This window comes from Nyctibius grandis, chromosome 16, assembly GCF_013368605.1.
Source record: "Nyctibius grandis isolate bNycGra1 chromosome 16, bNycGra1.pri, whole genome shotgun sequence".
In the NCBI taxonomy this organism is placed as follows: domain Eukaryota; kingdom Metazoa; phylum Chordata; class Aves; order Nyctibiiformes; family Nyctibiidae; genus Nyctibius; species Nyctibius grandis.
This window is the reverse complement of record NC_090673.1, coordinates 2,621,282-2,646,702: the sequence shown is the minus strand read 5'-3', so window position 1 is coordinate 2,646,702 and position 25,421 is coordinate 2,621,282. Positions and strand designations below refer to the sequence as shown.

At 49.7% G+C, this 25,421-nt stretch overlaps 1 protein-coding gene across 3 annotated transcripts in view; it reads left to right on the top strand.

The window, feature by feature from the left end:
• The window catches only part of NACC2 (NACC family member 2), a 54,814-nt gene that overhangs the window by 7,508 nt on the left and 21,885 nt on the right, over positions 1–25,421 (top strand). Inside the window, exon 2 of one of the 3 annotated variants that reach the window (XM_068413981.1) lies at positions 541–621. The exons of 1 other annotated variant lie outside the window; for it this stretch is intronic. The gene's annotated coding sequence lies outside the window, so the exon portion shown is untranslated. Of the gene's footprint in view, positions 1–537; positions 622–25,421 lie in introns of all 3 variants that reach the window. One more of the 3 variants, XM_068413980.1, reaches the window with a different exon arrangement.

Below are 25,421 nucleotides of genomic sequence, written 5' to 3'. Positions count from 1 at the left end.
GTGCAGGTGGGATTTCTAGCAAGGTGAATTTCTGTGTTGCAGACTGAGCAAGAAGCACACCAGAATCAATAGCTGAGTAGTCCAATAAAATCTGTGGGAATTTCATTTCAAGTCATTTCGAGCAATCTAATAACCGGTCTTTCAGATGGCTCTTGGGTGGTTTGTTTCTTCTTCTTTTTTTTTTTTTATTGGTGTTTTTCATTGTGCAACTGTAAAAATGTAGATTGAGCCCAATGTCCGTGTAGTGCTCTGGTTCTGCAGTGTAAGCGTCGAGCCCAGGGCTGGTTTACCCTGGGGTTGGGCAGCGAGGGCTGGAGACCCCGCGTTGCCAGCTGGGGTGGCTTGGCTCTGCGTGGGTTTTCAGATCCACTAACGGTGGCGATGCTTCTGCTTCCAGGTTGCGATGCTGATTTCAGCACGCAGGCTGCTTTTATATCCTTGCACAGGATGCTTGAGGTTTCTAGCCCTGTACCCTTGGAGATTCATGAACAGGTTTGGGGAAGAGCCCATAACACGCTGTCCCGTTCTGCTCCCCAGCAGACACCAGCCTGGAGAGGAGCACGAGAGCCGGGCGCATCTCGAGCCGTTGCCTTCTCAGAGCCCCTCACAGCTGTGAGTAAGGTCAGTTGATGTCCCACTGTCACTAATACGTGTGTTAGTGTCCATCCCTCTCCCTGGGCTTACGCAGGCTGCTGACGTCCCCACTTGAGACCCTTCACCAACTTGGACAAGCGCCCATGTGTTTCCTTGGGAGTCAGTGGGTGCTTCTGCAGCGAGCAGCTGCACGTACCTGAGCTGCTTGGTGTCTTCATGAATATTTTTACAATCAAATTTAGGAAGTTTCCTCATTTATCTTCCCCTTAAGATCACAAACAGGCTGTTATCTTGTTTGTGAGTGGCCTTCGGGGAGGTGTATCCTGCAGTACTTGCTGACTGATCTGGATTCTGTACAAGAAACGATGCAGAAGGGAGGACTTAACTTTTTTGCTCTTTGGGAGGGAGCTGAGGCTGGTGCGGGTGGGACGGGACGGCAGTGCAGCTCGGAGAGGGTGGGGGAACCAAGCGATGAAATCGCTGCGTGTCCTCGGAGGCAGCAGTCACGTGCAGGGCAGGGCTTGGAGCTGAGCAGCCCTGGCAGCACTCGCACTCCACGGATGGTTTTCTGCAGGTCGACCAGAGCTGCTTGGGTGTCACCGAGCCTCACAGATCTTACCAACGCCACTGATCATGTTTTTTTACCAAAGTCCAATGGATGCTGTTTAGAAAGATGCTTTTCCTGCTTGGCCACCAACAAAACACAGAGGACCACTACAGTGGCACGTGTGTCCACTGGTGATGTCCACAGTGCGTCGTGTTGCTTTTTAAGTGATTTTTGAAGAACAAAAATATTCCAGTAGCCTTTACTACTGTTTTGTAAGGTTTTATATCGTGGAAGTCATGATTTTATACCACCTTGAAATCAAATGCAGGCCTCACACCTCCAAACTGGTATTTACCCCCAGATTCTTAAAGCGGTTTCGATACAGTTCCATTGCAATATATTCATAAAGCAACACGAATGAGCCCTGCTCTCGCAGCCTCCCTCCACTGTGCAGCACGGGTTCGTGCTGTTGAGATGACTCGGGTGTCTCGCAGGCAGTCGGTGAGCTGGCTGTCCGCTCCCCACCCTCCAGCCTGCTCCTGACCTCCTCCTCTGTGTCTCAGATGTGTTATGTAAAACACAACGTGCAGCATTAGCAGCAGAAATATTTGGTTGAGGCGGTTCCCACACCCTTGTGATCTCCCAAGCACGGATGCTGACAGCTGCGGTGTTTGCTGGGACTTCAGAGCACCTTTCTCTCTTGGTGTGCAGGTGATGGCCGTCAGGCACGCAGGAGGTGGGTAGGGGGCATATGAATTGCATTTGGTGGTACCACCCACCGATATGGATGGATATGTCAGTTTGGGGAAGGAAGGGAGAGATTTGCTTGTAATTTTTGAAAGAAAAACAAGTTCCCAGTGGTGCTGGCATCGCTCGGTGTCCCTGAGCGGTCAGGGCGTTAGGGGCTTCACCCCAGGACGCACCGTACTGCAGCATCCTGAAGAAGGATCAGTTTTGATCTGGTACTCGGAGAGGTGGGAAATTCATGCCCACGCTGTTGTTCATGGAGACTCTTCTGCTGTTCGCTGGAGACACGGCTGGATGTGGCTGGAGGTGGTGGTGGCTTCATGCGCGGGGTGGCCGCCTCTTCGTGGGCTCTCTGTGCAATTGCACCCCTGCAAGCCGGTGGCCAGGCTTCCTTGCCATGGTCACAGCTTGCGTCTCCACAAACCCAGTCAGCTGATTTTAAATCTGCTCATTAAAGAGTTGTAACGAGTTCTGTGCCCAGCACCAGATCTGCGGCTCCAGCAGCCGATCTGCGCCCTGACCCCGTCACCATTACACGAGTTTTGGAGGTGTGTGAAGACTTGATGTGCTGCAGGACCAGCAAAATCACCTGAGCGTGTACACAGGCTGATGACACTGCGACAGCCGACGCCACCAAGGAAGGAGAGCCTGCGAACACGCTCCCCTGAACACTTCCTAGCTGGTCTGTGGTCTGAGAGCTTACCCTGGTTGTTCTTCTCCCGCCTGTCGCTGTTGGACAAATTCTGCAAGTTACCAGGACTTGTTGGGAAGAGGAACGATCACAGGTCTCTATTATGGTTTCTATACCAAGTGCAGCAGTGGAGCAGAGACAACTGCCTTGCCGAGCTCGCTCTGACTTGCAAGAGGCTATTTTCTCCGTGCCTTGACTGCACAGATCTGGTATTTGAATTTTAGACTTAGTTTTGTAGGTGGGGAAAAAAACCCACCCACCCTCAAGGCTGAATGATGCCCTGTTGTGTGTGTGAGAGACGTGGGTAGCGCGAGCTGGACTATATGTGCTTCCCTCTGGCCCTGAGGACGCCATGGGCAGAGGCTGGGACACTCGCTCTCGGGAGCGCAACCTACGCCGTGGATCCCGCCTCGTGCTTTCTTCCAAACCTTAAGACCGTTACATCATTTGTGTGATGAGGAATAGATCGGTCTGAAAGCGTCATCTGTCTTTGCTTCACCGAAGTGTCCAACTCCTGTGTGCTGTTGCGTCGTGCGAGGGCTGTCCCAAGAACCTCTCTGAATTCCTTTCGCAGTTTTATTTTAGCTCAGGGAAGGCTAGCTCGGGTTTAAACCACTTGGTTGTGGTCGTTAAGTCTTAGTGACATATTAAGCACTTAATATCCGAGTGCATTAGCTTCCCACCCACATCCCCCGCTGGAGATGGGTTGAGGGAAATAGTTGATGCCCACATCTAGTAAGATGCTGCTCGGCATGCCTGGGTCAATGGCTTCCTCCCAGACCTCTGCTTTTTATGTTCGGTTCCTGACCTAATTAGGCATGAACGATGGCGTTAGCGGAGATCTTGTGACAACACCTCATCCCTCGGGGAGGTTTCGGGAAGATCGCTGGCTGCCGGCGGGGACACCTTCTTGCGCAGCGGGGACGTGGCAGTGGTGGCACGGCCTTAATTCCCAGCGCGCTGCAAACGAAGAAACCCAGGTAAACCAGTATCACCAGTACCTGGTGGCAACTGGGGTATGCCCCAGTACCCTGTGGCTCGGCGGCATGGCATGGTGTGGCGGGAGGACCCGCTTTAATTGCTGCGGTGCATCTAATTGTGTTACATCTCCATTCCTAGGGCCTTGCTTAACTCGTGCGGTGCACCAGGAGCTCTTGTGAAATGGGATGTGCTGGAGCATCGGCACAGGAAAAAGCTCTGCCTTCTGTGAAGCCAGACTGTTGCAGTGTAATTTGTTTTGTAAGGTTTTGAAAGGCAGTGTTGCAATCTGTAACAGTAGAATAGTGGGAAGATGGTCAGGTGGTTCTTGGGACTTCAACAGACAGATTTCATGTCTGTGTGTTTTTGCAACACCTTTCTATAAAGGGAAACATAATTTAAAATATGATTACTTAGTGTTGTAACAGTCTTCTCAAACGTTTTTGCATTATGCAGAGATCATTATCAGAGGCTGATATTAACTTGCAAAGAATATTATGCAAATCATTCTCCTGTTCTTCTAAAAAGAAATTTCCTTCATAATGCAAAGCGTGACAAAAAAAAATTGTGCAGAGGCTTTTGGCAAAATTACATTCAGAAGATGTAACAGTTTTTCTGCTTACTAGCACAATCCATTTGTGCCTTTCTGCTGGATTTTCTCAACTCAAGCTGATAAAAGATGAATTTTAAAATGAGGGCTGGGTTAGCAGGGAGAATATTGTACCTCGTGGGTTCAGGAAAAGGCAGGGAGGTTTTTAGTGTTTAGATCATTGTTTCAAATCCATACTGCTCGTTGTTATGGGCTGTGTTAATTTTCAGCTATTCGCTGCTCTCTGAAATTCTTTGGTGGTGTCTCTGGTATTTCCAGCGCGCAGGGGTGCACAGCTCCAGCTTGTAGGTCCCTGACTGAAGTGCACTTAACCGTGTCACGCTGCCCACGCGTCCAACATCAGGCATTTATTGCGCTCTAAGGCTCCGTGTTGTGGGTACCAGCGAGACCGTCCTGAACGAGGGGCACTGCCTGGGTGGTGGGTTGGATCAGGGACACCCATGGAGGGACGGGTGCTCCTGCCCTGAGGTGCTCCAGCCTTGGGGTCTTCTTTGGGCTTCTCTGAGCATCACCCTGCTCCTGGAGGAGATCCTGGTCGTGGGTTTTGCCACTGCCTTCATCCCTCCTCCATATATTTTTTTTTTTTGTTACAAACTGGCTGCATCAGTTCAGAGCTGCCCCTTTCTAATACAGAAACCAGACTGCTAACTAAAGTCGAGAGGATTGTTTGATAGGCATCGGCTGTTCTCTCTTGTTATAGACTGATTGACAAAAATAGACCCTAATAAATACTGTAACCAGCTTAAGTGACTAAAATACTTCCAGGCTGCAGATCGCAGTCAGGGTTGGAAAGGCTTGTGCACTGTAGAACCCCATTTTTCAAGCCCTTAAGATCATTTTGAAAAACTGTGGCCTTTGTCCTGAATTGCTTTTAGGCGTTTCTCAATACAAATGGAATTGAGCAAAGTCAGTAATATTCAGAGATATATATCGAATTCTAGCATCATAAAATGGCAGAGAGATTTTCACTAGCATGGGAAATTTTCAGACTTTTTTTTGTCTCTGGTTAGATAACTCAATATTTTAAAATCAACGCAAATTAGATAAATAAGCTGGAAGACGTAGTTAGCATTCGTCCAGCAAGTTAGGCTGGACGTTCAGGCATTGACTGACTCCACCTCTAGCTGCAGGGTTTCCCTGTTAGGATCGGGTGAATACTGATCCTTGTTTATTCTCTGCTGCAGAGAAATAGATTCATCCGTAGCTTCTGATCGTTAGGAGCAGCCCTTGGTGAGAGCCGGGCTGGAGTGCCCTGGGCGGGTGGATGTATCTGTGCGACGTGCACGATGGTGCCCAGCTGGGTACCACTGTTTGTACCTTATGCCAACACGAAATACCATATTTCGGTGGCACAGAGAACTTTTAATACCCCAAAAGCGGCCCCAGGGTGTGGTGGTGATGTGATAATTGTGGCAGTGAGTGATGACAAGAGTTGGCACTGCTCTGGGCATCCCCCAGTACCCCACTCACCCCCGTAACGAGCTGCTGGTTGAGTGTGGAGACAGACACTGTAACACACTTAACGAATTACTGGGGAAGGACGGCTTTTTATTTTTTTAAAAGATTGCGTGGAAGGATGAATCAAAGTAGTGAGGTGTTTTACTCTAAGCGTGGTGGCAGAAAGGAATCTTTGTATCTTCTGGGTTGCTTCGTTTCCCCAATGTTTTGTAAAGCAGATTTGCTAGCAGAGCAACGTTAAGCATGTTTCTGCAAATCTCTTTCTGGTATCCTCTTGAAAACGGTGATGCTGCCAAATGAAAATCAAATATTTAGTGCTAAACTTTCTTTATTTTGGCTCCCAAGGACTCCTTCTTTTGGCTGTATTTGCTTATCCCAGAATACAGGCTGAGGAACAACCAGCAGCCGTCCCGCCGAGAGCCTCTGTCCCTGCAGGTCCCGGGACTTGCCGTGGCCGCTCCTCGGGTTGTCCCGGGTGGGCTCCGTCCCCGAGGTGGGCTCCGTCCCCGAGGTGGGCTCCGTCCCCGAGGTGGGCTGCGCTGCGGGGCTGCCTGTCCTTGGCTCTGCCTGTCCTGCTGCCTGCGTGCCTGGGCTGGGTTTAGCCAGGGCAGCAGCGTTATCTCTCACGCTGGACAACTGATTTCTCTCTTCCCGTGTTCCCCTCGTATTTCCAGTTGGAAATATATCTGCGAGTATTCCCTAACAATGGGGTAGAGTGAATTTTGTTCCCTTGAACTGCTGCAAGGAGTGGGGCAAAATGCTTGGAAAAGCTTGGCCAGCCTGAAGGAAGACCTCAGAGTCTTTTAAAATACAGGTGAAATTTTCTAGACTCTCAATTATGCTTTCTGTAGGTAAGCAGGGCTCCAGTGTGAAGAAATAGAATTTCTTGGGGTTTTATACTTCTTAGAAGAGCATTTGCAGCGCTACTCATCGAGCTCCTTCCCTTTGTTTCCCCCCCTTGCCCAATTAACCTCATATTAGACTGTGCCTATCAACAGTGGCTTTTATCCTCTGCTGCTCTTCACCAGGTTTTAAGTTCCTACTTGCCTCACCCCAACCACATTCTTATCATTGTACATTCATAAAACCAAAGCAGAGGCCAGCGTGATCTTCTGCTGTCTCTGTGTCTGCTGGAGGGAAACTTTTCCCAACAGAGTGAAAATTGCAACTGGTTATGTAAATTGTGGGCAAGGAAAAAAAATATTCAAACCTGGTTTAATTTTTGAGTATATGTCTTGGAAATAAGTTATACTAATGTATAGCACGGGTTATTCTAACGTGAATTACGGGCTCGCCCTTCTGGGAGCGTGATGCTAGCTCACGGGTGTGGAAGCAGATATTACAACCTTGAAGAATCTTGTAGGACGTAAAAGTTTTAATTAAAAATCTGGCTTGGTTGAGGGTATTTTGGTTTAGTATGGATGTCTTAATTTCTTTTGAAAAAGAATTAAATGAAACCCTTGGTATTTTTTTTTTCTTATTTTTGCATATTTATTCTTGAACTTGAAGCATTAGAAAATAATTGAGTAAAACAAAATCCACAAGGCTTCAAATTACCTCTGGCTTAATGTTTTATTTAAAAGGTTTGCTAACTGACATTCTTTATAACGAATTAGGTCACGCGGCTCCAAAGAGTGTTGTGGGTTTTCTCTTTTACATTTAAATTTGAGGCTGCTTCCCTCGAAACTCGGGCTCCGCTGCCGTGAGCCGCCGTGCGGTTGTGACTCCCGGGCTCCCCGGCTCGGGGAATCTCGCTCTAATTATTCTCCATCACACTAGTGCAAATGAATATATCCGTGTTTGGAGGAGCGGAGCGGTGTTGTCATGGCAATCTCCGTAAGGTCATGAGAAACTCATGGATATTGTTCGCCGCCTCTCCCGGGAGACCTCTCCTACCTTTGCGAAACTATGGATTTGGGTAATAACTTCAGAGCACAATTTTGTAAGGATTTGGCTCAAAGGGTTCTCCGTTTCCTACCGGGCAGCTGCAGGCGCTGCGGTTTAGGTGAAGCCGGTTGCGGGCTGTGGCTCATGTCTCATGTGCTGACTAGTCACCTTCCTCTGGGAGCTGCAGCTCACCAGATCCAGGCTTGCCCCAGGACCTGGCGTCCTTATAAACCACCGGGGCAGCGGAGGGGGCCCCTTTGGTGGGCGCTGGTTAACGGTGCTCAGTGCGCTGGGACGGGCTCTGGCTTGGGGTTTGTTGGGAAAGGGTTTGCGTGTATGCAATTTAAAAAAACAAACAAACCCCCCCAAAAAATCCCAAACCAAAAGAAACCCCAAAACCAGCTCTACTTTCTTAATTTCAGGAGGTGACGCTAGCTGGAGCCGTGGCCGTGGGGTGCCCTGGCACGGGGGGTCCCGCACGCAGTGGGGGACACCCCGCACCCTCACCTCTGCCCTGCGCCTTGTCCGCTCATCGCGGGCTCCGTTGTGACCCGTCTTTCTCTAGAACTTTACAAATGTGTTGGATGAAAGGTTTTTAAATTAGAATTTTAGGTAGTTGCTGTAAGTCAAAGAAGGGCTTCCTGGTTTCGAGTGTGGAGATGAGTTGGGTTTAAAAAAAACAACAAAACACAAAGCGAGTGGAATTTATAATTAAAAGCCTATTTACATTTAAAGAACTATTTTAAATGATCTGTCTCCCTGCTTTCTGCAGAGGGATGGAGCAGGGGCCAGGCTGAAAACGAAGCTGGTTTTCTCAGGTGACCTTCTGACACACAGGCTCTCTCATTGACCCCTGCCTTGGCGTGCACACGTGTGCACAGAGGGCTTCAGCCCTTCCTCTTGGCACCTGCGGTGTAGCCGTTAATACTTCCAGGTCCTCAGGGCTTGCTGGGGAGCCCTCTAAAGAACAACTTCTGATCTCTTCTGGCTTGTATACCCAACACTGGAGAAGTGGCCAGCAAGCCCCTGTCCTGTGTGAGGGGCTCGGTGTGTCTGATGAGGTTAAAAAAGTTGCGGTGGAGCCTTCGATGCTGGGAAAGCAATTAACTGCGACTTCTGCAGTAGTTAATGTTGCTTCAAAAGCCTCCAGTTATCCCTCACGTTGGCTTTAGTCGATCGTTTGGTTGACTGACACGTTCCTTTCAGCTCTGGTGACAATAACATGTGAGTAAGCAGAATACCCAAATTTCTGAACGATGGCTTATGGCGATTTCCTAATTTCCTGAGCGAGGGCAGGCTTCTTGGGGCTTCATTCCTGTGCCAGAGAGACTATTTGCTCATGCAAAATTCTTCATTGTAGTAGGGAAAAAAATCAATTTGATTACTTTCATGTCAGCATGCATGTCTAATGGCTTAGAAGTTATTGCAGCCATAAAATATACAGTATCATTTCTCTCTCACTCTGAAATTTGACAGGATTAATATAGTCAGCATGAAATCTTAGTCGACCATAAGTGATGGTAAAATTAGCTGCTGAAATCGTCTGCTTATGGAAAGCATCTTCTGTTTTTCCTTCTGGGAAAAAAAAAATATCAAGGGGCTGGCGTGCGGGTGGGAACGGGAGCTGCCTGTGTTTCAGGCTCTAATATGAATCTGTCTGTTTCATCTCACGCTCTCCTAACGAGAGCGATGGCGAGCGCTGCTCAGCCCTGTGATGTCCTGACTAACCTGGAGGGCAGCTTTGCAGCACGTCCATGGGCCGGGCGGGCGGTGGAGGTGGTGGTGGGGCTGGGTCTCGTGTCCAGCGCAGCCGTGGTGGGGGGATCGTGGCTCTCCCGCATCCCACCCTCCCCTGTAAGTCATTCCCAGTGTGAGCTGGTGAGGTACGTTGCAGGGCCTGAAAGGCATCTCCCCCTTCAGAGGTGAGACTTTGGGTCAGGAACCGGGGGTCGTGGTGTGGCCCTTTGACAGCGTGTGTCCTTCAGCGGCGGGCGGTGATTGCCTGGCCGGGGTGGAGGGAACGATGCACCCATGTACCTCATGCAATGCAAGCCTTGTCATGGTTGAAAAGCTGTTTCTTTCCATGGGTCAGTGCTCCGGTGGGATTGGAGGGAGGTGAGGTCCAGGGGAGCTGAGCTTTGCCCGTGGTCTTCACCCATGGGCTCTAGCAGATGCTCTTCCTGCTGGGGCAACCTGGTGCCTTCTAGTTGGTCACCCGCTGGCCCCCTCGCACAGTGCCCTTGAGAACCAGGACAACCACCTCATCAGGGTGGGAGAAATGCCCCGTTGGAAGCTACCTTGCTCTGAGCTGAGATGGGGAAACCTCTGCTTGAAGGTGGGTTTCCTCCTGGCAAATTACCACCCTGGGTGCCAGCGGAGGAGCCCAGCAGACGGCCGGGGCAGCTGCTCCTTCCTGCTCACCCACCTCCTAAACTGCCCTTGGAAGTGGAGGGGAAGGGCTGGGGTTAGGCAGGCAGATGTTTGCTGATGTGTAATCCTTCACCAGCCCATCCTTTGAATTCCTTGTGAATGTTTTTGTTTCATGACATCTCGTTTCGGCTGCATTGTGTAAGGTGCCCGTAGCTGTTTTTTCTGCTTATGAAGCTGGTTCCAGAAAGAAGGAAGGAGCTGGGTGTTGGTATCTTTTAATATCAACTGTAAAATTAGACCAAGGGAAGACAGCATCTTGCATCCACGCATCATTTACCCACCCCGTGAGGTCCAGGACCAGGGTTTCGTTGGTAGCCCTTGGCCTGCTTGGCTTTACAAGGGGAAATTTCTCCTGCCTCTTGAGCAAAAACGTGCAGGGTTTTACTTCTCCGGGGGGGCTCAGGGGACCCTCCCATCGTATCTGGATACTCCTGCCAGCGCTGGAAGCTGTCGTCCTGCTGGTTTTGCGTGTTCTGCCTCTCTTGGCAGCCCGTTGTGAAAAGTTAATATCTGGTCATTGGTTTTGGCTGCATCTCCAAGGCAACTTCATTCATACGGCAGCTCCGGGTTCATACCGATCCGGACATGCCCAGATGACTAACTCCTGTCTCCTGTTACGCCGTGTCCCAGAAGGGTTGTTAACTCCTTCGGCCCAGGTGGGTGGTGGTACAGCAGGGGATGGGCAGACAGAGCAGGTGGATGCCATGAACACCCGGCAATTGTGCCCCTCCATCCCGTCTGCCTTCGTGTGCTTCCCAGCGCCTCGTCCAGCCTGGAGAGCAAAGACCTCCTCACTATTTAAGATGCTTTTTCAGCACAGAAAGGTCTCAGACTAAGTTTGTTTCTCCTGAAATTATCATGCTTCATTATCCTTTGGTTTGGGCAGAACGTTGCCTTTGGGATCGAAACTTACTGAAAAATTTCATTTAAAAAAAAAGCACTTGGCTGCACACTGGCAAGGCGCTCTGAAACGCAGTGGAAATTTAATTTTGCGTTTCGTGCAAACCGAGGGGGAATTTTCCTCCAAGGGACAGGAGATGAGGTGAGACCACTGCATTCCCAGCGCGGGCTCGGGGTCTGTGAGCCCTGCGAGATGGAGCTGTGACAGGTCAAACGTGGAGACGCCGGCGTTGCTGCAGCGCCTGGTCGCTCCCTGATGTGCCTGTTTCTGTAGGGGTTTGTCAGATACAGATTTACAGCCCCCAGAGGCTCCTTTTGATTCTCACCAAAAGATGTAGGAAGGAGCAAAATGAGCCAAACTCTGGGTTTGTTTTTTTTTTTTTTGTTTGTTTCTCTAGCAGCTGAGGGGTGATGGTGTGTTTTTATAATCCACGCTGCTCACTGGGACGGGTCCTGCAGCGCCTGGTGATTCCCCATGGAGGTGAGGGGCCAGTCCCCAGCCCTGTGCCAAGGTTTGACCATGGGGCTCTTCTCTGGGTCTCTGGAAAGCATCTGACCCCGGGAAGGAGTGGGGCTGGGAGAGGGGCAGAGCAGGTCCAGCCCCCACCAGCACCAAGCGAAGTTAGGCTTGAGCCTGAGGAGCATCGCTGGGATGTGATGCTGCGCTCTGCCCTTGGCGCGGTTGGATGCCGACGTGGTCCGTGTGTCCGGCGTGGATGTCGTGACGCTGCTTTTCTCGAGGTCCTGGAGGTGATTTGGCAGGAGTGTAGGCACAGGTAGGAAAAGCACGTCGGGTTTTACTGGTCGTGTTCCCATCCTCCTTGCAACCAAAGCGGGGTATCGCAGCAGAAACCAAGGGTCAAGATAGCCCCGAGGATCGCCAAGATGTACAAACGTGAAACCCTGTTAATTTTTTAATGCCTGGTGTGTTTGGGGAGATCCGTTACGCTGAAACGTCAGGCAGAGAATTAAACACGCTGGGAATATGAACCCGCCGTGGCTCGTGACTGTGCCTGAGCGGCTGGACAAGGCTGCGTGAAAGAGTTAATTAGAGAAATATTGGAGAGATTTACCCCAAGGACCTGGGGTATGACTCGAACGAAGCCGTTACCCCGTAAACCACGCATGAAACGCGCTGTCTCGCCAGCCTCCCTCCCCAGGCGCTGCTTTCCCTGCCTGGAGAAGACGAACTGCTGCGGGACGGTTTGAAATGTAGCTGCTGTAACTCTCCAATTTTAATAATAGATCACCATTAGGATCGGCCTTATATAATGCACACCTCATTATTGCTTACTCAGAATAATTTCGCAGCCTCCTTATAGAACCTTGGAACTTTATTTGCTGAGTATAAAATATGCAGGAATGCATGAATAGTTTTAAGACTTGGTACCCTAAACTAACACAGTGTGCTTTTTTTTTCTTACCCTGCACCATGATTGAAGTCAAATTAACATATTTACCTTCAGCGCTCCCAGGAGTAGCATTAAAAAATTCAAGAGGTGATTCAGAATAGTCTCCGATTTACCGTGTTTAAAGCTGGATTTCATTTCTCCATAAAACCACGCACACACTTGACTCCCTTTCAGCTTTGCAGCCTCTTTGCTCCCTGTGCAGGTCCTTGGACTTAGCAACAGATGGTAGCAGCATTATTACCGCCGCGTTCCCAAAAGGAAGCTTTTTATTTTATTTTATTGGTTTTTCAGGATGGGGGAGAACGCAGGGATGGAGAATAAGGGAGGGGATGAGTTATAACAAATAGCACAGAAGCGTAGCTGCTGTTTTAATCTGAAATAAGGAAAAGTATCGAGCGTGATGTTTGTCTTGGTGCCGGCGAGCGCGGGTTCGCTGTGTCGTGTTGGTTACGTTACTGTGCTCTGCCTCAGTTTATCCGTATGTGATAACTGTTTCCTAGGGCAAATCATGAAGCCTAATTTTCACTGTATGTTGACATCTTCCCAGGAAGAAAAGCCATGTAAAAGCAGGGGTAGGAAATGGAAACGGTTGCTTTATTGCCCAGTGGTTTCTTTATTCTTACCAAGGATCACCCAGGAGCTGTCCTGCCTGTGCTGTGATTTATTCCTGCAGCGATAGGACGCGGCTCCTATCGCTCCAAGGATTTCAGACCCCACAACAATTGGGTTCAGGGGTGCAAATCCCTGTCCCAAAGCCCCAGGGTGCTGTACCATCGCCTCTGCCGTGGGCTACGCCAGGGAAGCGCCGTCTCTTAAGCATATCAGTGCTGCAGGGAAAGCTTCGACCCTATCTGAGTCAGTTTTCCTGACCAGGTAATAAATATTCTGGGGAGAGGGTCTGTGTAACCAGCCCTGGTCCTTGGAGCCCCTCCGAGTGGAACAACTCTGCCTGAAAATTTTGTTTACCATGGAGAAGAGTTGCTTGCAGCGGCTCTTTTTCCACGCCTGCTCCTAGATTAGGAAGTTATTTCAGCAGATGTTGTTTCCTAAGAAAATGGGTTAATGCTTGGTGGTTAGAACGGTGTGGCAAAAAAGCTTATTTGTGCGAGGTTTTGGCTAATTGCCTCGCAAGTGTTACAGAGCGTTGCAGCAAATTTCCTGGGTTTCGCAATCGGCAGGGTTCTGGTTTAACTGGCCAGAAAGATTTTCAAAAATACAGAAATAAATGGAAAAATAGAGGCAAATCACTCGCCGTAGTGCTGTGAAAAAATGAAGGACTTTAAGTCTGGGGTGAAAAGTCTCCAGGTGTCTGAGCAAGTAATTGAGTCTCGGGTCTGAACAGATCTCAGAGCTTTATCATGTTTTAATTGATGTTGCTGTGGGGCAGGCGGGAACGAGCCCCTCTTAGAAATAAGGAGCAATTCCCAGGCTAAGAGTTCCCTGGCAGAACAGGGATGTTTGTCATTCCCAATTCCCTGGAAATGGGAAAAGGGTTGTTGGGCGAGGGGGGGGAAGGCTGCCGGCGTGCAAACCATCCTCTGCTCCCAGGGCAGGGACCTCAGGAGGTGGCGGGTCCCAGCTCTGACGTGGCCGCTCTTTCTCAGCGTGGAAAGCCCTAGTGGGCCATATTCCCTCGTGTTGTCCTGGGAGGTGAGCGCCCGGGGGCTGCTCTCGTCCCGTTCTCCCAGCACTGCATGTTGGGGATGATGCTGCCGAGCTGGGGTTGCTCTTCGGGGTCACCCCGTTCTCACATGCACGTGGTGCCCAACCCCTTTGGGGCTTTTTTCCCTCACCTGCTCCTACGTTGGCCCGTGATGAGGGACCAAGGCTTGTTCTCTGAGTTCCCCAGTTTGGGGCCAAGCTCTCCTGGGCACCTCCCTGGGATGCTCCAGGGAAGGGTGGCCGCGGTGCCATCCTTCAGCCTGTGCTGTGGTGCCGTCCTTCATTCCATCCCGCCGTCCTGAGCCGTGGAGAAATCCTATTTCTGGGCCAGGGTCCCCGGGGCCGGGTACCAGCACAGCCGGGGGCTCGCGGCATCGGCCAGCGCCGCATCCCCACGCTGCTGGTTAAATCACTAATTAGATTCCATCCGAGCAGCAACATAAACCAGGAATAAACGGACTTGGCTTCATAAACTTAGCGCTTAAATATTTTCCCAGGCAGGAAAAAAACACATTTGCTTTCCATGCAAAACATATAAATCTTGGAAAAGTTCCCGAAGTTGCGTGTTTAACTGTTCAGATCTGTGCCTTTGTAGAACAGAAGTGGTTATTCCCCTGCATAATTATTTTTCTTTTTAAGAGGAAGCTGTAATATTTGCGAAGAAGACATTCTGAGCGGCTGCTGGGGATGAACAAGAGCGAAGGGAGAGTCGGGTTTAATGATGATTGCTTCGCTTTGCTTTATCGCTGTTGGAGATGAAGCACCTTCTCCTCATCCCCTCCCCGCAAGGATTAGCCACTACCGTTGTGTTTTGGGGCTGTTTCTGCTTGTCTTATGAGTTTTATTGAAGCATGTGTCTGGTTGCTGGTTTCTTTTTAATCCTACCAAAATACAAGGGCTGTTACTTGAGTTTATTTAACGTGATGGAGTCTTTGTATAGTTAAAATTGCGGATGCTGTATAAAACACGGGTGTTCTCCTTCCTTCCCGATGGCTGTGGAACAGGAGACACTGCAGTCGGATGCTCCGGTGTGGGCAAGGGGTGAAGGAGAAGGGAGCAGCCTCCTCCAGCCAGGGCAGGGCACCGAGGGGAAGAGCAGTCGGTGCCATTCTCCCCTTTTCCCTTTGCTGGGTGCCCGTGGGAAACAGGGGGCTGACACCCAACGGGTGCCTCCAGCCACCCGCACCACTCGTCCAGGATGGAGATTTCCAGAGCGGTGGGTGAGGTTTCTGCAGAAAGATCCATCAGTTATTCCCAGCACTGCCCCTCCCTCGTGCTCACCCCACGAGAGACCCCTCTGTAACTACAGAAATACAGAGATACAGAGCATGGATTTATTTGTGTCTAAAATCACTGTTTTGCATCAAATCCCTGAGGAGATGCTGTGGAGACCCATCACCGCTGGCATGATGGGCGGCTTATGTTGGTGTCATCCCATCCCTGTCCTGGAGGTGCAGGTGGGCAGCGGCGGGAGCAGCCCCACAGCCCCGCCGTGGCACTGGGATGCAGTGAGGGATGGGGATGGGGATGGAGAAGCAGGTCTGTGGTGACTGGCCTGACTGGAACAGGTCAGGTTTGGGCATGAGGACAAGTGAAATGAGTTTGGTGGTCTCCTTATTAGATGGATTGTCAAAACAGGTCTAGGGTCATTAGCCATTGGAAGGGGCTGCCCAGGGAGGTGGTGGAGTCACCATCTCTGGAGGGGTTTAAGAAAAGCCTGGACATGGCACTTAGTGCCCTGGTCTAGTTGACATGGTGGTGTCAGGGCAATGGTTGGACTCGATGATCCCAGAGGGTTCTTCCAACCTGATTGATTGATTGAACAAGGTTATCAGGGGTTTCTCGGAGCTGGGATAAGGTGAGGTTGGGGTGTGCCAAGCAGGAATTTGCCCAGGACAGCGGTGTGCTGGAGGAGGCTTTTCAGCATGTTGGCCCTTCATGAGCATCATGAACATATGGTTTAAAAGAACCTAGAAAATAAGAACACACACCAGTCTCCTATGCAGAGAAAAAAAAAAAAACAATAACCATCCTACAGCTTCTCTCCAGGAGCACTTTCTGCACGCTTTGCTGTCATTAATAGTCACCATTCAGGAGCTAGAGATGTTTAATTTATTTGTGTTCTCCTAACACCTTTGTGTTTCATAACAGTAATCACCTCTCCGGGTTTGGCCGGGAGGCAGCGGTGTCTGCCGCGCTCCCTGTAATCCAGGAGTGAATCAAAGCAACTTTTTACAAAACAAGATTCTCTCGCTGTTGCAAAAGAGCTTTGGGGAAATCTGGTTTTTGTGGTTAAGGATCTTACTCTGATGCACAAGGAAAATTATGTGTAGCTTTTATTTGGCCCAAAGGATTCTTACAACATTATCCGTATTTCCTTTAATTTGTGGGATTTCTAGTAAATGGGCTTAAAAATAGGTCCGGGCAAGATGCCAGGGTACATATGAACAGCAAAAAAGCTTTGCAGGCTGCGAGCAGCTCGCTTTCACTTCTCCCTCGGCGCAGGCTGGGGGGACGGAGCAAACGCTCACCTTTTGGGGTTAAATGTAGTGACGTCTCTGGAATTCTTTGGAATTCGATATTGCAGAAAAGATCCTTTTAACTCTTTAATAGAACCAGTGCAATATTGTTGTAGAGCTGGACACAAGTCTGGGGAGGGAGCAGGATGATCTGTAGTGCCAGGGGAGGACAAGAGTGTGGGGGGACGCAGGGGAGACCCTCACACGGGTCCCCGAACCCGCTCACTGGTGGCATTTGAGGACCCAGCGTATGAGCAGGACGTGGTGATGATACACATATTTTTTTTTTTCCTTCAGCTTTTCATTCTCAGAAGCCTCTTTAAGCCTTTTGTAAGATGGGAAAAATCTAATAAGGGAGAGGCTATGGCTCGGAGCCGCACTCCCGGCCGGGCGACTGCCGGGTGCCCGGCTCCCTTCGGTGATATTTAGCTGGCTCTTTCTTCAGAATCAGTCTCGGTTCAAGTGACTTAAAAATGCATTTTTCCCTGGGGACAGCCACCCGCAAAAGCCTTTCATTAAGATGTAGTGGGTTGATGCAGCTGGAGTCCCAGCGGTAAAGGGAAGGTAAGTGGGGAAGGACGCCGGCCGCGCCGCCTCGCTCCGCGTTCCTCTGCCTCGCGCCTTCCCAAAACGCGCGGGTTTCATCCTGCTTTCACAAAAAATTATTTTAATTAAGTTGTTTGGACATAAATCTGTAAAACTTTATTTTATTTTGAGTGCTGTGGATGCTGTGTCTCTCTGTTGTGAGTAGCTTCTGGGGAGATGGATGAAGAGGAGGAACAGGGAGATGGATGAAGAGGAGGAAGGTTTTGGGCCTCCTGGGAGCAGCAGCGGTGTGTCAGATCAGTGTGGGGAAGGGCAGGAGTGTGGCAGCAGGGCCAGGGTTGGGCTGGGGCTGCAGCAGGTCCTGTGGTCACAGCCACGAGGAACCCACCTCATGGGGAGCGGCCACGGGTGCGAGCTCACGCCGTGCCCCTGCCAGCACTCTTGAGCTAAAAACGTGCGTTTTCACGTGTTGGTGGTGATGGGCTTCCATAAAATCAAGAGGACCCTGGTGCCTGATGCAGAAGCAAGCTTGTTAAAGGGAAATTATTTATGCCATTGGCAGTAATCTGCTAATAACACTCTTCATCTGAAGATATCGAGTTGTTTTACAGATATTAAGGGTTCTGGAGCCTCTGTGAGGTGGGGGAAGTGTGATTAATTTGATTGTACAGGTGAGGGCACCAAGCCTCAGCTCTGCCCTCCCCGAGCACAGCCCGGCTCCTCGTCCTGTGCTGCACCAGGACCACACTTTTCCTTAAAAACTGGTAACTTGAGAGTTGTCGTGAGAACTGACCCTCTGGGATCGCGGTGGCTGGGGACTGAAGTCCCACAAGCCACTAACCGTGCCACCCCAGTGCCCTTTCTGGAGGAGGCAAGTGTGTTTGCTGTAGCTCTTGTGACAAGGGGTGATGGCTGGGATGCGCCTGGAGGGCACCCGGCTCTGTAGGGCCAAGTTGGACCGTGCCACCGGCACTTCAATGGCATCGTGAGCCCTTTCTGTGGGGCTGACGCCGGTGGGTGCCAGCGGTTTCGGGAGGTTGTGAACAGAAATTATGTGTTTCTCATGGACTGGGAGCTGCTGCATGCAAGCACCCCGAGACACCTCTTTTCTCATTAAACCTCAGGGTTTAGGAGTTTCCAGCCCCCTCCCACGCGATGCCAAAGCACCAACCTCCAGCCAGCCCAACGCTGCAGCACAAGTTTAAATTCAAGCTGATTCTTCAAATTTGCCTCCTTTGCTGGAGATCAGCTTTCCCAGCTGCCCCAGAGGAAAGGGCTCCTGTTGTTTCTTCAGAGACCAAGGTTAAACAAGCGGCTGCAGCCCAGCGTGGTGGTGACCACGGTGTTTCCAGGGCTGGGGCGATGAGCTGGGGCCAGCACTGGCCCGAGGGGTCGCGGCCAGGGCTGCTGCTGGGGTCCAGCGCCAGGGCTGGGACGTGTGAGCTCCCCTCTTAAACCGGTGCCATCCCCGCTACACAAGCCTATGAGCCCCTTTGATTTTTCTTTTTAAAAATAATCGTGTTTGTGCGTGTGGTTTTTAGTTTGTTTTTTGTGTTGTTTTTTTTTTAAAAATTTTTAACTGCGAGACAGCAAATTTAATATTTTCTGTGTCTCGGCTGTGTTGTGATTTACATTTGATTTTAGGCATAATTAGAAATGCAAGTAGAGCGCTTTGTGTTTTACCTCTGCTTCAACTATTTATGGCATGGTATGCAAATGAAGCGAGCTATGAATATTAAAGATTAGAGTATGTTACAAAGTATCGCCGTCTTTAATGAGTTCGGTAATGGGCACGGGGCTTTGCACACACTTTAATAGGGGGGTGGTTTATGTCGTGTGCCGTCTCCGCAGCTCTGCAGCTATCGGTGCCGGGTTTGGTTGCATCCCAGGAGAGCGGGGCCGTGATTTAAACCCCCCTGAGCCCCGGATCGGCCGCAGGATCCGTGCGATTTCCAGGCGTGCCCGTGACAAAGGCGGCTGCGGCCAAGGGTGGTGATGGATTATTTCACAGAGCCTGTTTAGTTCTCGTCTAGGTCAGTCCGTTTCATCTGCTGCAGCGTTGTGGATGGATCCGAGAATGTGAAAGCGCTCGTCGACCTTTCAAGGTGCTTTGCAGCACTGGGAGGGAATCTTAAACACGCTCCTGCCAAAATGGAGCTGCTGCCTGTGGCATCGCACAGACCCCGAGAAATTCATTTTGCCGTTCCCCACCCGTTAGATTTACTGACACAGAATTATTTTGGGGGTTTATTGACACATTTGAAGGAACATCTTATCTCCTGGGTAGCAGAGGGCTGGGAAGTGGGGCTCCTCGCGTTAACCCTTTCTTGCCGCAGGAGTCTGGGCACGGTTAGCGCGGGTTTATCTCTAAACCAGGGAACGGTTTTATCTCTAACCCAGCGTCGTAGTTATAAAAGAGGAAAGTATCGGTGGTTTTGGGCGGTGCAGCGCGTGCAGAGATTTCATCCACGGGTAATCCGAAGAACAAACTTCTGCTTGGGACGCGGCGAGGGGATGCCGGGGGGATCGGGGCTGCCGGAGGTGGGGGAGAGACCAGCCAGCTATGGAGAGAGACAGGTTTTGTGCTGAGTGGGGCTTGGGGAGGGAGAATGAAGCATGCCCCAGGGAGCGTGCTTTTCAGATTTGAGGTATTTAAATTACAAATTTTGATGAGGAAGATTGTCAGCAGTATTCAAAACAGTGCTTAAATTCTTTTGAAACACTGTCGAGCTGTGCTGTGGCAGTTGAAAAGTTTGGCACACGAGAACTTGGCCCAGAAGCTGCTGCTTGGGTTTTTGTTTTTTTTTTTTCCTTTAAAACTCAATTCATCTGTATTCAAGTATCCCACATGCTTAATAAAAAAAAACCACCAGTCTCATACTGGTTTGAGACAGACCCTTGCGTGCGAGGGAAGCTGCAAAGTGGTTGATCTCTAATACTAGGGGGTTTCCTTGACGGTTAATGAACATTAATAACTAGTTATACTTGTGTATTTAAAAAAAAATATTTATAGTGCTTGTGTCTACTCATAAAAACAACCAGCAAACTGAACTGGGATTTAGAATCTGCTTGTGATCCACTGGGTTGTTAATCCGTATGCATCAGCTGTACCTATTTATTTTGGTGGGTCAATCGGAGTTCGTTGGCGTGGGATCAGCTCCGAGTTTGCAGCCTGCGTCTGCAGCATGTCCTGAACGTTGGGGAGGCTTTCTCACCTCCAACCTCTGCTGCGTGAGGCTTGGGGCTCCATAAAACCCCCAAATTTAAGCAATGTATGTGCTTTAGAGCTGTGCATCAGCAGGGCTCCCTGGGGATGTTGGCTGTTCAGCTGTGGCACAGCAGCACAGAGCTTGTGAGATGTTGGTGTTGGCTCTGAAGACGTACTTGACCATATATATATGTATTAAAAAAATATCCTGGGCTGCAGTGCTGGCTGGGGGTGTCGTAGGGTGTGTTACAGAAATAGTCACATTCCAAAGCTTTGGGCAAAATTTGCTGTCCCCATCAGCCTGGGGAAGGTGGGCATCGGGTTGAGGTGACCACCTCATCTCACAAATTTTAGCTTTCTCAGGTTTTTTGCTCAATGACCAGAAACCTCAGTTTTGAAAAACACCCCGTGCAATCTAGTATTTGCTTGTACAGACCTGGAAGTACAGAGTTAAATTTGTGCAGTCTATAACTTTCCTTATCTGCAAGCTTATATTTCTATTAAGGATCAAGCTCAGATGCAATTGTAGCTTCGCTTTAGAGAGTATTAAAAGTTTAATGTAAAAATGTCTTCCTTCGCCAGAACTTTTTGGCAGTGTTGTTTCCCAGTGCTGAAATTTCAACAAAAACATGAGGATCCTGCTGGCTGCAAGGGCTCAGCTGCCCTTGAAGGGTTAATTATATTATGCCTATTTTTTTTTTTTTTTAAAGCAGGGAGAATAAGCTGTAGCCAAAAGTAAAAGTCATTAATTTAAAGACAGAGATGTAAGCAAAGTTTCCTTCCCCTCTGCAGGTTGGTCAGGGTAGGCTATGCAGTAATTGAAAAGTAAAGGCAATTGAATTACAGGCTCCTGTCCAAACGGAGCGCGATTTCTTCTTCTTCTTCTTTTTTTTTTTTACAACCTCCATTGCATCAGAACTAGGCAGTATTCCTGATGTTCTCATGTGTGTTAATGCTGACTCACAGACTAACTTGCACAAGAAAAAAAACACACAGGCAGCTCCACCATACTAGGTAATGAGCTCTAGCAAGAAGCCGCGTCTGATGTTTTGTAAGCTTTTTTAATTGACCTTTTTAAGATATTTACTTTATTTTAAGGCTTTCTGTTCCGTAGTGGCACGATGGTAGGACTGAGTCATGCATGTTATATATTGCTAGCTCTGCTGTTCTGTGCTAGGAGTGAGGAGAATACAATTCAGCATGGCACTTGTCTTTTTGATGTGTTACGGATGTGAATTAATGTTTGCGATGGGATGCAGGCAGTGCACGCTCTGCAGCAGGCACGGGAATGGGGTGCTCTATGCTTTCTGGTGGACGTAACTTAGTCGGGGTCTTGAGCTTTTATTAGATTGTAAAAAATTAAATTCTGCAGAGTAATTGTATTTTTTTAATCCATTTCTCTCCCTTCTCCTTTTCCTTACAGCAATCTGCAAAAAAAAAAAAACCCTAAAATGTTGCATTTTCTATTTTTGCTTCTCCTTGCTTTGAGAGCTCTTAAAATCAGCGATAGATAGGAAAAAAAAAAAACCAACTAATTAAAAAATACTGGCAATACCACGGTTCGCCTTGGCTGAGTGACGGCACCTTTGGGAGGCAGCAGCCCGGCCGGGTGGGTGCCCGGTGCTGTGCCCAGGCTGCCCCAGACTCACCTTGCAGCAGGATGGAGCCCGGGGCTGTGCAGGGTCCCCAGGGATTGCCCTGGCAGAGGGGCTGCCTGTGCCCAGCTGGGCTGCAGCAGCAGCAGTCATTTAATTCATTAATTTAATTCACTTTTCCCTTTTTCCCCCCATTCCTCTGCCCGAGCCTCCGCGTCTTTACTTCTCGTGCGAACTTTTAGGGTGATAAAGCAAAGGTGGCTCCGTGCTGCGTGTCCGCTGCGTGTTACTCAGTAATATTTGCAAATTCAGTTTGTGCTGTCTTAATAAGGCAGAAATAATCTTCTTTCACCCATTGCCACTGGCTGCTGCAATAATAATCAGGTGCATTAGCACTGCTCGCTCCTTGCCACTTGCAGCAGTTCAAAAATAAAGACTTTGGAGCTGCAGGAACAAATGCTGCAGAAGAGAAAAGCAGTCTCGGCATGACTGTCATTTGATTACCAAACTTAACCTTGTTTTCTTTCCCCTGCCAAAGACGGGCATTAAACTGCGCAGGCATTCGCGGCGCTTCGCCTTTGTGCCCCAGTCCCTCTCCCTTCCCCTCCCCAGGGTTTCTCACCCCAAATCCCGACGTTTTTGGGGTTGGGGGGTGCAAAGACTTTTCTTTTTTGCTTCTTGGTCCCCCGACACAGCAGCCTGTGGTGCATGGTGGGGGGGGTTATGCACAGCATAGACCTCAAGTGCGTTGTATTTGACTTTATTTAACTATTTATTGTGTTTGAGGCGTTACAGCAGCTCCGCGCTCGGGGAATGGTACTTGGCCACCGAGTTTTGCAGTTAGCTGTTGCGTATTTTCCTTCGGGCTTATGTAAAAGTGCATTTCCTTTTCATTAAAGGGGAGGGGAACCCCAAAACCCTGGAGGAAGGGCTGGGCGGGTGGCACCCCTGCGCCTGGAGGGGACTGGGGGTATATCAGGGTGGTGGGTGGCTTTGAGGGGTGTGGGTGACGTCCCCCTGCCAACCTCAAATCCAAGGGTGGGATTTTTTCCCCTCTCTCCTCATTTACAGAAGAAAGGGAAGTTTCTTTTGACCCTTTGGGGCCTTCGAGGGCAGGACTCTTCAGCTCTTTTCTTTTGAGGGGCTTTGGCTGCGTGGGGGTGAAAGCCCTCAGCCGCTTTGTCTCCCACCCCCGGAGGTTTGTCCCCCGCCTTTGTCCCTGTCCCAGCTGCTGCCCCACGCACCTTCCTGCGGGAAACTTGGGACCTGGCAGGTTTTGGGGGGGTTTTGGGGTGGGGATGAAGTCTCTGAGTCTGTACATTGGCTAAGGAAAAGGCAATCTAAATACATTATCTAATTATTTCTGATTACTCCTGGGGGAGCTCTGATGCCAGCATCTTATTCTAGGTCGATGCTTTTTTCCTTTGCTGTTCTTGTCTCACCCCGACCTTTCAGGCCTCGGAGCAGGAAAATAGCTTAGAAAAGAGCAAACCTGCTTTATTTTTTTTCCCCCCCTCAAAGCACATGAATGCAGAAACTGAGAATTCTCAAACTCTCCTGGAAGCTGTATCAAATAACAGCTGCATTTTTTATGAACATCTTGTGACAAAGGCTATGACTTTACAAAAATCATGCAGACAAATTGTCCTGGTACATCCAAGAGCTGCAAAAAGAGGCTGCCAGTAGAAAACAAAATGATGTTTTGCTTGAACAGTCATGTATCTTAAATGACCGGGGGGTTGGCTGGTTTTAATCCAGCTTTGTCCAAGTTTTCCCATTTGGTAGGACGGTCCATCTCATCATCTGTCACCTGTAGGTCATGGCAGCCCAAAGGGGACTTGGATATTTTTGGGTGGCGATGGCGCTGGGGGCTCCTCCTGCACCCTGGGGCACAGCTCAGCCCGAGAGACAAGATTGCAAAATACAGTTTACATCGGTAATTGCTAAGGTCATTTTTCCTGCAGCACAGCTCTTCCCCTGTCAAATGGGCTGAAGCCATTTCAAACCATGTGCTCTGGTTAAAAAAAAAAAAAATCATATTTAATAGCAGAGATTTTTAAGTTAGACATTATCAAGCGTTATTGCATTCGCTCTCTAGTCACAGCAATATTTTGTTGCTGTTGTTTTTGGGGGATGTGAGGTCTGGTGGTGAGCAGGTTCTCCTTGGCTTTCAAGACTGCCGCCTTTTATTTCTTGGATTTTCAGGGGGTTTGGAGTTGTTGGTGGTTTTGAGTTGGTTTGTTTTTCTATATTCTGGTCATAAAAAGGCAAGGGGCAGAAGAGGGAGGAAGAAACAAAAATCCAGCAGTCCTGGCCTGTGGTTTGCTGAAGTGGTTTGGGCTTTTGCCGCTTGCTGGTACGGCTTTACCTGTGCTCCTCAGTGCTGTTTCTAGACCAGACACGGTTACTTTTTTCATCATTTCAGGACCTTTTTTCTACAGGAAAACTGCAGGTTTAGACCGTCACCGAGTGCCAGCGGCAACCTCGCCTGCTCGCTCTTCTGCTTTGTGACCAGCAGGCACGAAATCTGCTGGAATTGGAGAAAAGGCCACCGGGAGCCTGAGTGATGTGATTTTGGGGTGGGATCCCTTCGGGGTGGTCAGGCCAGTGGAAGGTGTACCTCAGGAGGGATCCATTGTGTGGAGCATCTTGGTTCAAACTGGGATGTCTCGTGGGAGGTTTTGCACGAAATCTGCCAACAATTTGCTAGGCTGGGGCACGCTGGTGCTTCTCACTGGCTTAAATGTATCCTGAACCGGCACAGTTTTGGTGTTTTTAGAGAGACACGTGGGTTCCTCCTGGCATGCCTGGCTTGTTTATAGAGCAGATTCGCAGCAATATTAATAATTGATAACTATTTTAAGTTGGTTTCTTCTGTGCTACCAAGCTGTCCTTGGCTGGTCCCACTCATCCTGCCCTGTTGGGTTTCTCCGAGGCAGGGGGTTGTGAGCGGGTCCAAGGAGGTCCCACCTGGCACCTGCCTGGTCCCTCCAGCTCTAAGGGAGATCTTGCTGGAAGACAAGAGGAGATCCTTCTCCACCCGTGGTCTGCTGTCACCATGGAGGAGGCTTCCTTCAGGTGCCTGAGTGGTGAAGTTTTGTTTCTGTGAAGCACATTGTTTTTCAGTAATTTTCACAGATCCAGAGTGGATCTGCTTTTGCCAGAGCAGACTCCTTTCCTTCTCCAACAGAGGTTGACGGTGTTGTGGTTGAAAGAGGTCTCGGGCTCTTGGGCTTGGCTGTCATGGTGTCTTCTCTGACCTCCTCGCAGGATGTCACCTTGGTTCCCTCTCGGTGGCTTAGCCTCCTCATCAACACCAGGCAGAGATCTCGTTGACCTCACACTGGGTTTGGATGAACCCGTTGAGCGTTCCTGACACATGGAGCTCCTGGAGACCCTCAGCTGGGAGCGTCGCAGCTCTGCCAAGGGCAGGGAGGCTGCGGGTCCTGCGCGATGCAGAGCAGACGTGTTAGTGCCATTTGCTGGAAGAGCAGGGGAAGGCAGCCAGCCCCTGGGCGCTCGGGAGCGGCAGCATTGCTGCTGTGGAGTTGAACTTAATGCACCAAACATCTGTGTGGATGGTGGCAGCAGGGAGGGGTTGTGCCGGAGCACCCGTCTGCACTCCCTACAGTTATCC